Here is a 14,258-nt window from a genome sequence, read left to right as displayed (position 1 = left end):
CTGAGCCAATTCGGCCGCCGGGCGAAAGGGTTATCACTCCCATCCCAGAGGAGGAAATTTTACCCGCCACCGCTACCACTAGTGCGATAACACCAGAGGTAGGCGTACGCGCTGCGACCGCGCCCGAGTTAGAAAGACGCAGCAACGGTACTTTTAGTCAGGTTTGGGACGCGATAACAGCAGTCCGACGATGGATTTACCGGCGGGAGGTGCAGCAAGGTATCACTGACAGTACTAAGGCATTATATAGGGTAGAGAGAGAAGCTGTGCAAGGAGGAGTGGATCAGGCCTTGCAACAGGCTCAACGGCCGTTGCAGGCCGACCCGTCGGCCGGCCGCGCGGTGCTGAACGTGCCAGCGGCCGCCGGCCCCGTCTATCAGATTCACCCAGGCGTTCCTCCGCGTGGAGAAAGGCCGATGAATCAGGTATTATTCCCAAACAGCTTTCTCGAAACTATTTATAGATCGCCCCCGCAACCTGACACAGAGACCTGGGTTCGTGAATGGGAAAGGGCTGTACGCGCACCCTGTAGTGAATACGCGCGCCCATCAGGTTTAGACAAAGTAGGCTCGGGCTCGGAGTCTAGAGCTTCCACGAGAGTGTCAAAGAGCAGGCCGGTCAAGGCGAAAACAAAAATTTTGCCGGACCATGGCAGCACGGTTGACCTCTCGAGCTCCTCCGAGTCAGAGATCGGGGACCGCAAGGAAAGCGTATCGCAGCATAGCGACAGGCCGATTAAAACTAAAACTAGAGAAAAAAGCCCGAAACGCGTTAAGTATATAAATGGCGTGCCGGCCGATGGCGTTAGTGCGTTGACAGCATGGTCGCTTCATTTCTCGGGCGATGATGACATGAACGCGATGAGTTATTTATCAGGGTTAGAAGACTACCAACGTTATTACGGTATTTCGGACGAAGAAATGCTAAATGCTATTGGCACTACCTTCCGGGGCAAGGCGCGTTCATGGTACGAACTTAACCGTAAACAGTGGGCAAATTTCTTAGAATTCAGAAAGAGTTTTTCGGCTAACTTTTGTCGCCGGCTTACTCGCGAACAGCTGTACCGAGAGCTGAGACAGAGGTCGTAAGGAGAGCGCGAACGCATTTCGGATTATGTAGCTGCTTTCCAATCAATTTTAAGACGCTTCGATCCTCCGGTATCCGATAAAAGACAGGTATCTATAATTGTGGAAGGGCTACACCCCCAGTACAAGCGCTTTCTAGAGACAAAAAGCTTTAAAAATTTAAGTCAATTTAAAGAGGCAGGATTAGCTCTAGAAGACCGTATGGCGGGTTGGAAAAGGTGGCAGCATCCACCGAGCGCGGACGTTACGCTCGTGCCGGAGTCCGTTTATTCCGAGCCTAAGAAGCCAGCTGGAAAGAAAGCGATCGGGGCAGTAGAACAGGTCGCGGGCGAATTAGAAGTTTTAACGCTAGAACCGGCTAAAGATACGCGCGCTAGCAGGAAAAGGGCAAAGGCCAAAGGCAAAGGCCCGAAAAACGAAGTTGCCGCGGCTAATGCTCAAAGCACGAAGCCGCAGGCGACGAACCGTTCTTCGCCGCAGGCCGCGCAACCGAACGTTGCAGCGCAACTAAATGTTGCAGCTCAACCGAACGTTGCAACGCAGCCGCTGGCCGCCCAGGTGCCGATGTTCTCCGCGCCGAGTTTGATACCGCAGCGACGTGGGCAAGCGAACGGTGCCCTAGTAGGCAACGCGAGAGGACAACGTCCCTTTGCTGGCGCGTGTTTCGCGTGTGGTCTGGTCGGCCATCAGAGGTCTCAGTGTCCGGCCGCGCAAAATGCGCAGCCGATTGTCTGCTACAAGTGCAGACAACCAGGGCATTATGCAAATAATTGCCCACTGAGACCGACGGAGGCCAAACCAGTATGTCAGGTGTGCGATGCCGTCGGGTTTGTTTTCCGAAACTACCCAGTCTGCAATCAAGTAAGACAGGGAAACTCGGACGCGGGAGCCGTCGACCGCTCAGCAACTTCTGCTTAAAGCAAATTGAACGGGCGGTATGGGTAGAGGAGCAGTTAAAAAAGGAAGGTAGTTGGGTTGGCGCGTCGAAAATAAGGAATTTCGATCGCGTTGAAAGTAGCGTATTGAGTGAGAAGTCGGATACAAACGAAAGTAGGCAAGTCGTTCGTAAGCCGGGTAGTGGAGTCGTTTTTGATAAAGCTGACGAGAAGCTGGGGAGACCAGACCTCGCGGTTAGTGGAGAGTTCATTTCCTCGGCGTTGGACGGGCCCCTAAAGCCAGAGAACCATGAATCAAGCATTTCGCACGGCGCAAATACCTCGGTTCAACGTGTTAGTGCTAGGGCCGGTCATGAACAACGGGACGAGGCGACAAACGGAATTTTGTCTAAGTACGATGCGTGGGATGCGGTCGGAAAGAACAAAACTCAACTGCACGTGGACTCTTCCACATCGAATGACGTAGTGGGCTCAATAAATTCGCGTATAGAAGATACACAAGTATTTAACGATCCCGCTAACACTACAGTTTTGAGCAAGCGTCCGGTTGTCTGTACAGACGCACCGTCCGTTTCGGTGAGGGGGGAGACTGAGAATAGCTCAGTGCCTTTGCTAAAAACTGGAGAGTCAGATGAAGCGCTAGTAGCCGTGGTGGAGAATAGGTTTTTCCTAAAGGTTAAAATAGGCAATGAAGTCTATACCGCGCTATTAGACTCGGGTGCTCAAGTATCAGTTATAGGACCGAAGCTTGCACAAAGGTTTGAGGAACGTTTAAGGCCGCCTACGATATTTATTCAAGGCATTTCAGGTGAAAAGCCGCGAATATTAGGCGATCTTAGATTGTGCTTTGAGATCGGTGGTAGATTCGCTTGGCTTACCGCGACGGCCGTGTCAACTCTAAAACACGACCTTATATTAGGCGCGGATTTTTGGAATAAATGGGACATTAACATTAATTTCGGAAATCGTACCTGGCGGTCAGGCGATCAAAACGACTGGTGTCAACTAGCCGACACGAATAGCGAGGCAATTGACGTGTACGCTGAATGCGCAGGTTTAAATAGGTACAAGGAAACTCAGCGCGAGACGATCATGGCGCTCGTTCGCCGGATCGTCCCTGAGCCCGGAGACTCGCCGGCTGTCACAAACGTTATCGAGCATATTATCGATGTAGGTGATGCGGGCCCGATTAAAACGCCAATGCGTCGAATGTCGCCGAAAATCTTGGCCTTCCTGCAGGAAGAAACGATGCGCCTGTGGAAGACAAAGATTATCAGGCCGTCGAACAGTCAATGGTGTAGCGCGCCGGTAGTCGTACGTAAGCAAGACGGCGGTTATAGATTTTGTCTAGATTTCAGGCCGATTAATAAAGTGACAAAGATTGACGCTTATCCAATGCCAAGCATGGACTCAATCTTAGATAGGTTGCGCGGCGCGGTTCATCTTTCGAAAATCAACTTAAAGTCAGTGTTCTGGCAAATTCCTCTCTCGGAGATAAGTAAGCAATATACGGCTTTCGCAGTACCGGGGCTAGGTTTATGGGAGTTCGAAAGAATGTCCTTTGGGTTGGTGAACGCGCCAGCAACGTTCATGAGGGTAATGGACGCACTTTTCGGGCCTGAATACGAACCGCACGTTTTTTGGTATCTGGATGATTTACTAGTGGTTAGCGCGGACTTTAAAAGTCATGTCTTTTGGCTAGAAAAGGTGCTGAAAAGGTTAGCGAGCGTAGGTCTAGAAATCAATCTCGAGAAATCGGATTTCTTCTGCACAGAAGTAACGTACTTGGGCTATCGCTTGGACAGTGAGGGTTTGCATCCGGACGACAATAAGGTGCAACCGATTGTAGACTATCCAGCTCTGAGCAATGTAGCTCAGTTGCGTCGCTTTCTCGGGATGGTAGGCTGGTACGCTAGGTTTATCGAACACGAAAGTGATATTAAAGTTCCCCTAACAAAATTAATTCGTAAGGATCAACCGTGGGACTGGGGTGAAGCTCAGCAAGTCGCATTTGAAAGGTTGAAGCGCGCGTTGACTGAGGCGCCTGTTCTTGCGCGCCCGGACTTCGCGCGCCCTTTCTACTTGCACTGCGACGGTTCATCTTTTGCGGTAGGCGCGTGTCTAGTTCAAATATTCGACGATGGCGAGCATCCGATATGCTATGCCAGCCGAATGCTTAACACACATAAGCGTAACTACACGGTTAGTGAGATAGAGTTTTTAGCCGTTCTATTCGCGGTAAAGAAATTTAGACCGTACATAGAGGGGTCACACTTTATAGTAGTTACTGATCATAGCGCGCTTACGAAAATTTTGAATAAGAGAGAACTTACAGGTCGGTTAGAGAGGTGGGTACTCGAGTTTCAGCAGCACGACTGCGAGATAGTACATAGGAAAGGGGCATTACACCACGTGCCAGACGCGCTATCTAGGGAATTCGAAGATGAGTATGAGGTATGCGCGTTTGAGGACACGAGCGATAAGTGGTATCTGCAACGAATACAGGATGTGTTGTCTAGGCCGAAAAAGTATAGGACGTGGAGAGTAGAGGGTAACACGCTCTATAAGTTTATGCAGAACCATTTGCTCGATCCGATCACTAATAGAGAAGAGTGTTGGCGCATGGTAGTGCCGGTCGAGCATAGGGAACGCGTGTTGCGCAACGCTCATTGCGAGCCCTCCTCTGGACATTTAGACCGGGAAAAGACGTACGATAGGTTAGCACGAGAGTACTACTGGCCGGGCGTTTGGTACGACGTTAGTACCTTTATTGCCGAATGTAAAAAGTGCCAGGAGTACAAAACAGTACAACAGGCGCCGCTCGGCTTAATGGGAAAACGTGCAGTAGAACGCCCGTGGGCCGTAGTAGCCACAGACGTAGTCGAGCTACCGCGTAGCAAGAACAGGTTTCGGTACATGGTCGTGTTTCAAGATCTATTCACCAAGTGGATAGAACTGAAACCGCTTAGGTCGGCAGACGGGCCTGCTCTCGCCGCTGCCTTGGAAGAATTGATTCTATTTAGGTGGGAAACGCCAGAGTACTTGATAAGCGATAATGCGAAAGCATACAAGAGCGTGATCTTCCAGGGTATATTGCGAGAGCATGGCATTGAGCACGTGTTGTGCCCTGCATATCATCAGCAGAGCGATCCAGTTGAACGCGTCAATAAGACGCTGAAAACTATGATCGCTATGTTCGTTGATAAAGACCACCGGAGCTGGGACCGTTATTTGCACGAGTTTAGGCACGCTTTGAATACCGCGACGCAATCGTCAACTAAGGTATCGCCGGCGTTCTTAAACTTTGGTAGAGATCCTCGGCCGGTTAAAAGTCTTAGGAGAGAGTTAGAAAAGAAGTTGCCTATCACGAAAATCGATACGCAAGCGTGGATGGATCGGCTAACGCGATTGAACGCGCTTCGAGACCTAGTGGCGAAACATATTGAAGAAGCTCAAGAAAAGCAAAAGCGTCAATATGACAGAGGTAGAAAGCAAGTACTTTTCCAAGTCGGAGACTTAGTCTGGCGGAAAGTCCATTCGCTCTCTAACGCTGCCGCGGGTAAAAACGCGAAACTAGACCCTAATTATGACGGCCCGTATGAAATCGTTGGAGTACTATCTCCGGAAGTATACGATTTGCAAACGGATAGCAAACATCGTAGTGCGCGGGTACATGTATCCGAATTAAAGCGATACCTTGCACCCCGAAAGGTTAAAGGAGATTAAGTATAACGTTCACGCTGAAATTAATGAGGTATGTAGTTCGTTCGAGAGGTAATAACTTAAATGTCCGTTGTTTCATTTGAAGGTGTCGGTAACTACGTTGCTAAGGAAAAGGGACGACGGATCTGGCAGCCATAGCACCCTTGGAGCCTGACCGAGCCGCACAGTCATCTACCACGATTGAGATGAACTCCCCGAACGCGTCGCGGCAGTCGATGGAGTGGGAAGCTGAGGAGTTGAGCCAGACCGAGGGGCTAGCCGCTTTTCCTTCACAGGAAAGGCAGGCGGCCGCTATGGTCGAGGCTCCGCCGCAGCTTTCTGGCGCCTCAGGCGAAACGGTCGTTAGTGCCAGCCTTGGTTCGCGAGGAGTGCCGACTCCTCCACCGTTACCGGTGAGTCCGCTCCCCTATGAGGCGTTGGGTCTGGTAAGCCTTAAAAAGGGTAAGGCTGCCTCGACGACGTTGCGTTTGGCCGCTCCAGTACTGTACTAGGGAGAGGCCGTGCGTAAGTGCGCGTCGTATCGCCTCACGTCTCTCGCGATACGCGAAGCAGCGGAGAGATCGCGCGTGGCCTCCGCCGCACAAGGCCTGTATCAGCCAGCGGTCGTGGCTGATGTCCCTTCGGAACCGTCACCGGATCGACGACATCTTTCGATCGGTCGCGCCCCAAGACCAACTTTCGGGAGGGCCGTCAGGACGCGCGCGAATTCGCGGGGACGGGTCGGACGCCTTAGCCCTTCGCTGGGTCCTTTGGGCACTAACGGGCTGCTGGAGATTTTGGACGAGGATGGCGATTCGGCAAGGGAGATTCCGCGGGTCTCTGAGGTGCCTCGATTGGCGCCTCAGAGGCACGTGCATGAACCCTTGCCATGGAAGCCTCTTGCGCTCCAGAGATTAGATCCGGTCTATCAGTTCGTGAGGACTGGTAGACCGGGTGATTTTGCGCCTGCTGGTTACTCGGCTGATGAGAGGAGGCGCGAACACGAGGAGCGTGTTAACGCGGGAAGGAGGCGACGGCGGGCACGGTTCGACATGTCGTCCTGCAACATCGAGTCGCCGTTGCACTCGCGAAACCCGGTGCCTCCGCTATCGGCTCCCTTGGTTGCGGACGTCGTGTCGTTAGAAATCGACCAACCCTCCGTAACCGGCGCGAGTCGGGTGACAAGCCGGCCGTCGTCTTCTCCGACCTCGTTGCCCGTCCTCCCTGTGCCGACAACTGAGCATGCCTCAACATCATCCGAGGCTGCCCAGCCTGTAAGGCGCGGGGAAGGGCGCTCAGCCGAGTTGGTCCCGGCGAGTGTGCCGGATAGGGCTGGCGCTCAAGGCGCGGGGTTCGGACTTGTGAGGGGAGCCTTCCTCCGAGGGTTGACGCCTGTGCCGTGGGATGATCGTCTAGATCTCCCACCGTTCAGGTGCTTCAATTGCCGGACGGGCTCCCATCGCAGGGCCGACTGCGCGGAGCCGCCGCTCAGGCGCGATTACTGCCGCAATTGCGGGCGGTTGGACACAACCGTCAGCGATTGTCCGCGGTGTCGCCTGGCGTACTCGCTGGAGCAGGCGAGAATCAGTGCGGACCGGGATACCCTGGCTCCGGCTTTGAGTGAGCCACTGTCCAGCGGGCCGTCTGTCTCACAAGACAGACCGGCGCTACAGCAGGCTCCTCAAGGCCAGGAGCCTGTAACGACGGGACGAGCGGCCTCCCTGACCACTACTCCTGAAGTCGCGCGGAAACCGCGTCATCGTTCGGGAAAGGCCTACCGGAAGAGGCTGGCACGCAAAAGCGCCCGTCAGCTGACGAACGACGCGGAGTTGCGGTCGCGGAGTGATTCCGATCAGGTTTCGACGGGGGTCGCCCCGATGGATATATCGGAGACTGCTCCGGTGGACACGTCGGAGGCGCCCCCGGCAACGGGGACTGCTGCGGTTGGTCATCGGCTCAGTGGTGTTGGCGCTCTCACACCTGTAGCCGAGGAGCTTAGAGCCCTCAGGCTCAAGTACCTGGAGGCCAAGAAATAGTCGTCGAGCTTTAAGGTATAGTATCCCTTAGGGATGAACACGTGCACGGTTCGCCTTGGCGCGTTGTCGACCCGATAATTTAACTTGTTTTCTTTAAACCATGTGGACTCCGCGTTTGCCCTTGTGATTAACCCTTGTAAATTTAGTCGTTGTTATTAAGCTAAACCTTAGTTCGTTCTTACGCTAACCTAGAATTAAGCTAGTCATAAGTCAAATTACATTAAGATAAGCTATTGTTGCGTCGGGCCATGTCGTGAGTCTATGCCGAGAGGGAAAGAGAGAGTCTGGAGATCGGAGTAAGGCCTTGTTGTCCTGAGGAGAACTTTGGCCTTCGGAGGGGCTGTAACGGTGCCGGTGGATTCGACCTGCACCTTGTGTTCCCTATCTCTCCCTACCATCGGCGAGGACTCATGGCAGACCTATAGCACATAATTCACGTGCCTGATGCATGCCTGTATGTTTTCAGCATCGCTACTGCAACGAGCAAGAGGAAGAAGGATAGAGAGAGGCAATGGCATTGGTCGGCAAGAGCGCCTGTTACTATGCGCTCTTGTAGGAGAGAAAGAGAGAGAGTGAGAGAAAGAGAGAGATAAGAGAGAAAGAAAGAACGCGATTAGTGTAGGCAGGCGCGTGCCACTAGCTGCACTTGACGGTGCCGCGTGCCGCCGATTAGGCAAGAGAGTGGGGAGAGCGTGAGAAGCAGTCTCTCACGCACTCGGAAGCGTACTCGCGACCAGTAGTAGAAAGTGGCCATTAGCGGAGAGAGGTGTGCTGACCCCCTGAAGTCAACCGCAAAGAAAGGACTAGAGGAAATCGAGACGACATCAGTATCGGCCATAGATCTAGCCTATCTTTCGTCGAGTCTTCCGGCCACGGACAGATTTGCCTGCAGCTAGACGCTAATACCATCTTCGGTGAGGTCCTGCATCGAAGATCTTCAATTGTCAGGTCAATTTCTAATCTCTCTCTCTCTAATTCTCATTCTAAGGCTACTCACGGCTTGTGCGCTGCGACAGGCTCTCACGGGCCGGCGCGGCTGGTTCGGTTATTAGCCTAAGTTTAATTATATCGAGTCGGTATCGAGATGGCAAGGCGCTAACGTGCCGGCCATCTCTTTTAGCGATCGTAGATTGTAGTGTAGATAATAAGACGCGCGTTTGGATGTCCGAACTGTATGCTCAGGGTAGCATGATGTAATAAAGGATTTATTAAGATAAAGGGAATAATTATTGCGTCCACCTTTCTCTTTACCTTGTCAGGAGCGATATACCGCCTCCCTTGCCCTCCCCCTTTTAAATAATTGGTAATAGCGATAGGTGCATCGGCGCTGCAAGCCGACTCTATTACAATTTCTTGAATAGCTTTCTTCACATTGGTAACAAATGTAAGAGCTTGTTTATCTAGTTCTGCACTACTTTCGAAAGTTTTTCGGGTAACGCATTTATTAATTATACTTGATACAAATCCGTGAACAATTTTAAATCTTGATAACTAGTGTTTTGAATCTTTGAACCTAAAATCTTCAAACTTTATCTTTTTTTACGTGTAATGCCCAACAACGTAAATCTTGATCATGCACAATAAAACCAGCATGAACAGCAGATTTAAAATTTTGTAATACATAATCACTAATTCGGGCAATTTTTTCTCTATATGTACCACCTTGGTTGACTATGTGAGCCCAACGTCGAAGCTGACTGATAGAAGATACCTTTTTAAATTTACTTTTCACACTCTCAAGACTTACATTTTTTCTTTTCTCACTTCGCCAATAATTCATTGCTCTTTCTTTATAATCAAAAGATAAATCTTCTCTATCTTCTTTACACTAATTTGTTGGAAATTCTACAGGAGGAGGAAAATGATACATTATATCTAGAGATATTATATCTAGTCTAGAAGTCAGAAAAACTAAGAAAAGAAATTTCCATACATGCCTAATAAAGTGGTCGAAACAGTATTTCGTAATCGTTGGAGGTACTTTTGTCTATCTTACCCGGCTAGACGCTTTGAGTCGAACAAGGAGGTTATTACGACTACAGCTGCCTATTTCGTAGACTTCGAGAAAACATATTTTTCAGACGGATTAATCAATTAGATCATCGCCGAATCAAGTATATCGAATTAGAAAGAGATTATATTGAAAAATAAATGGCTACTTTTCTAAAATTTACGTTTTTCTTTTGTAGGCTAAGTACTTATTGGACCACCCTCGTATGTTTTTTCCACGTAAGCCTTTTATCTAGGCGTATACCTAGATTATGTGATTGCTTTGATTGATTTGAACCTACCTTAAAAAAATGATGTGTAGCCGATCATTTATTATTGCGATTGATTCATACAAAAAATAGTGCCAAAATTTTAATGTCGATATTTTTATTTCTTGATAGTTTGATATTTGAAAAACTAAGATTTCTTCAGATTTCTTTATGTTAAAGTGATACTGATTAATTAACTCAAACTAATTTATTCGTCATCAAATTGGTTGATGCGAGAATTCAAATGTCATTTAGTAGAGTTTTTAATTTGCAAATTATTTTTAAAGATATAATTTCATTTTAAAGTTGTAAGATAATAGTTCATTTTTCATCAATGAATAATTGATTATCTAAATTACTAGAAAATATGATTTCAAATAATATTATGTTAAACAAAATGTGTATGTATTATGAAGCGAATAACTGGTACATTGATTCACTCACACATTGACCTAAACTCAAAATAATAATTTATCGCAATATAGCTGTCGATGCTATCACATGTACATCTTGAACATCAAGGTTACGAAAGTGATCTGTGCCTGAAAACTCATTAAAATTCTTCGCTATAAAGCTTAGCATCATATAAATATCATTAATAATGAGTACACTAGAAATCAATGGTTTATTTTCTACAATAATATGAAGTAATTTCGTTTTATTCATGTATCCATTTCTTGAAAAATTATCAAAACTGACTTTATAACATTTTTGTTTTTACAGATGAAAATTAAACAATTTTGTTGATTGATAGTAGTAGCGTTTTTTAATTTCTCCAGAGAAATGCTGTACAGACTTAGTCAAAACAATTTTAGAGTAATTTTATCAAAATACTATATCTATGGATATACAGGGTATACGTATGAATACTGAAATTTTAAAAAATTATGAATAAAACAAATAGTCATACACATGCCTAAAAGGGAAGAAAAATTGTGCACGGCTTATATAATGTAGATATAAGTACTTAAGAAGCTGCACATGTAGTAAATAGATTGTTTCTATGGATTCTATATTTCAAGTATTTAATTAACCTATCTAATTTTTTATTTACCTCAAACTTTCTATAAATAAGAAAAGAAATAAAAAATTAGCGCGCGCAGCGTGCTTGACGTAGCTAATGTACAGAAAAACTATAAATCAAATTTAACTACGCGACTACGTGATATTATGTAGTGAGTGGTAGTAAAAAAAAGAAGACGGCCGACCGCGCTTGCCGGGGCAAGCGGTATAAAGGTCAATTTATAACGCACCGTTTACAGGTAAATAATGCTTAATGTCTAGAATTTGTACATTTCTCTACTAACGAAGTGGCGAATGTCTTGTTAGTAGATGGTATACTTATAACGACATTTCATATCATTGGTGAGCAATACTTCCTCTCTGCGTTTTGTACAGGCTCGTAACTATCATATGCTGATGTACGGTAACATTGAGAGTATTAATTAATATTTTTTATTGCTGTTTTCTTGTTGTTGTATATTGATTGTTACTTTATTAAATTTTTGTTTCATTTTTAAATATGTTACTTCCAAACGTTTCTTGTTTCAAATTCACACGAGGGTGAGAGTCTTTTGCATTTAAGTTGTCTATAATTGTCGTTGGGACTAAAGCTATGAAAGAATTGAGTGTCGTTTAAAGTTTTAGCTTTTTGAGATCTACTAATTAATTTCGTTTCAATATTTTCATGGTTTCGTAGTATTTGTGCCTAACACAAATTTTATCTACTGAAGATTTTATTTACTATACTTTTATCTCTAGTGAATAAAATTTGTGTTACGCCTGATTTGCTCTGCTCATTGATATAACTTTCAAGCGTTAGTCATAATTTTTCCTTGCATACTAGCATTGTGAGTAAATCTCGTTAAGCTTTCTCCAATTCCGTTACATGCATTTTTTCCAAGACAACTAGCAAAAAAGTGCCACTTAGCCTTTATTGAACAATTATTGAAATAGTTGACTAAATTGACGAAATCGTACTTATTTTCATGTTTGCTAGCTGTTCCATTAGACATAAATGATTTATTCAAAGTTGTTATCTTTTTCTATTAAATGATCAATTAATTTTCAATCAAAATTAAAGCACTGGCCTTCTTGTCGTGTTTTAAACATTCTGAAAATATTATCAAACTTTCTTGCTTGATTTCTCCTTCTTTATTTTTATACAATGAAAATAGATGAATCGTAATCTGATTTTTAAGTGAAATACATTGCTTGTATAGCATTTTGAAATTTTATGACGCTGTTTTCAGGGAAGTTCAAATTAGCCACAATTTTTGTTGTTGTAATTTTGCTTTTGGATCTTGCTGGCTTTCCTGTTGTATTTTTGCCTTATCTAATCTTAACTTTACAATTTTATGATAAATACAAACATTTTGTAATATTGTGTCAAACCAGTGACTATTAAACACTCTTAAGAGTAAAGATGACGAAAGGTAAAGAAACAAATTTTTACACACGAGTATTTTTTGGGTTACGTTCAAATTATGGAGCAATAAATGGTTTTGTACTTTTGTATGTTCAGCTTCTTTCTCCACTATGCTAAAGTTTTTTCAGCCTAGACAATTTCTACTGATTTCGTCATGATGATAAAATCTTTTTACATTTTCAGTAATATCAATTGTTATTCTACGCCCTTTGGTACGTTACAAAGAATAAATAAAGATAAAAAGGTCCCTTTTTGATGTAATTTTCTAAAAACTAAAGCTATATAAGTGTAACCAAATTCAGACTTAATTTTGTTAATACTTATAAAAAAAAATAAAATTAGTTAGTTATTTATTTTTTCGGATTTTGCTTGAGTATTTTTAATCATTTCTTTCACTTTTTTGATCAAATTTGAATTATAAATATTTTCAGTTTCAAACTGTTCTTCTGCATAGTCATAAAAGTTTCAAGTTGTTGGATAGAGTATCAATTTATTTGTAAGTATTTGTGACCTTTGTAATTTTACTGAAGTTATACAAGTTAACTTGAACTCCGAGTACAGTTCATTTAACATACGTAATATATATTTTTTCCCAATACCTTCCGGCTGAAATCATTCAACGTTTTCTTAAAACTTTTTTATATTACTATTTTTTTCTAGATAGTTGGAAGATTTCTAATGTTCATTCTCTATTTCATCTGTATATGGAAAGCCATTTGAACCCTGTGTATCAACTTTCATTCAAACTCGTTCTTGAACTTTTTATAATGAACTCACTTATCTAAACATCCATCCTCCGAGATTTTGGAATCGTTACAATTCACAACCCAATAGTCAAAAAATTTTGCTGCTTCTCGAAGTTTTATTCGTTTAGCATTTATTTTGTAGTACGTTTTTTACAAGATAAACATAGAATTAAATGTGGATCAATTGTATCTGAAATGTTGGCAATTAACCTTCTTAAAAATTGTAAATACCATAAATATTTTCATACTGATCATATTGGCCATCGTTATTAGTATTTTTCTGTTTACGAGAACAACATCTTTTATAGTTCTACTTTTATTTCCATTTTATAGTTTTATTATAGATACTTATATATTTTTTCAGACACTATAAAGCTATTATAAAGCTAACGATTTATAAAATTTGAAGGAATATAGCTAAGAACCGTTTTCATCTAATATAAAATATTGCTAACTAATATTTTGAAATTTTATGAATGTTATGAATGTCATTAAAAATGTACTGTCTAATAACAAGACACTCTTGCCCCTTATTAGAGAAATTATAGTTATTCAGCATTATAAGTCTTTAAGAGGGGCGTCATCAACTGACTGGTGCGCTGCACTATGGGGTAAATTGATGAATTTAGTGACAAAATACAATTGCTGGCGACTGAACCAATATAGTAGGATGAATTTAACGGTATTTGAAAGGTAAAGTATGTAGGTTAGAGAAAAATTATTTCAATTTATCAATTTTGACTGTTTTTTTTTAATTCAAGGTCAAATTTGTCTATTTAAAAAAAAAACATTATTGTCGGAATTTAACGTAGAAAACCCTGATTTTTTAAAACTGAATAAAACATTGTATAGGCTTTCGAAAAATACAAATAAATACGTTTATCTAAAATTTTTTCCGACCTTTTGTCGAATAAACTGCTTCAAAGTATTCATCCGAACTCAACGATTTTTTATTACTTGTATGGTAGGTCTGAGTACACGTACATTGATGCATACATATAAATTTAGTGTATACATATTTTCAATAAATTATATTTGAGATTTGTACAAGTAAGATCATTCGAAACACCAATCGTATATACAGTAAAAATTTTTAGGAATAAAAAA

General features: G+C 43.9%; 1 protein-coding gene across 1 annotated transcript in view; it reads left to right on the top strand.

Moving 5' to 3' along the window:
* LOC131675175 (uncharacterized) overlaps positions 1 to 14,258 on the top strand; it is a 929,507-nt gene that overhangs the window by 271,095 nt on the left and 644,154 nt on the right. The window lies entirely within an intron of this gene.

Source organism: Phymastichus coffea, unplaced genomic scaffold (genome assembly GCF_024137745.1).
Source record: "Phymastichus coffea isolate CEN01 unplaced genomic scaffold, Cenicafe_Pcof_1.1 PCOF00016, whole genome shotgun sequence".
Classification (NCBI taxonomy): domain Eukaryota; kingdom Metazoa; phylum Arthropoda; class Insecta; order Hymenoptera; family Eulophidae; genus Phymastichus; species Phymastichus coffea.
This window is presented reverse-complemented; position numbering and strand designations above follow the sequence as displayed.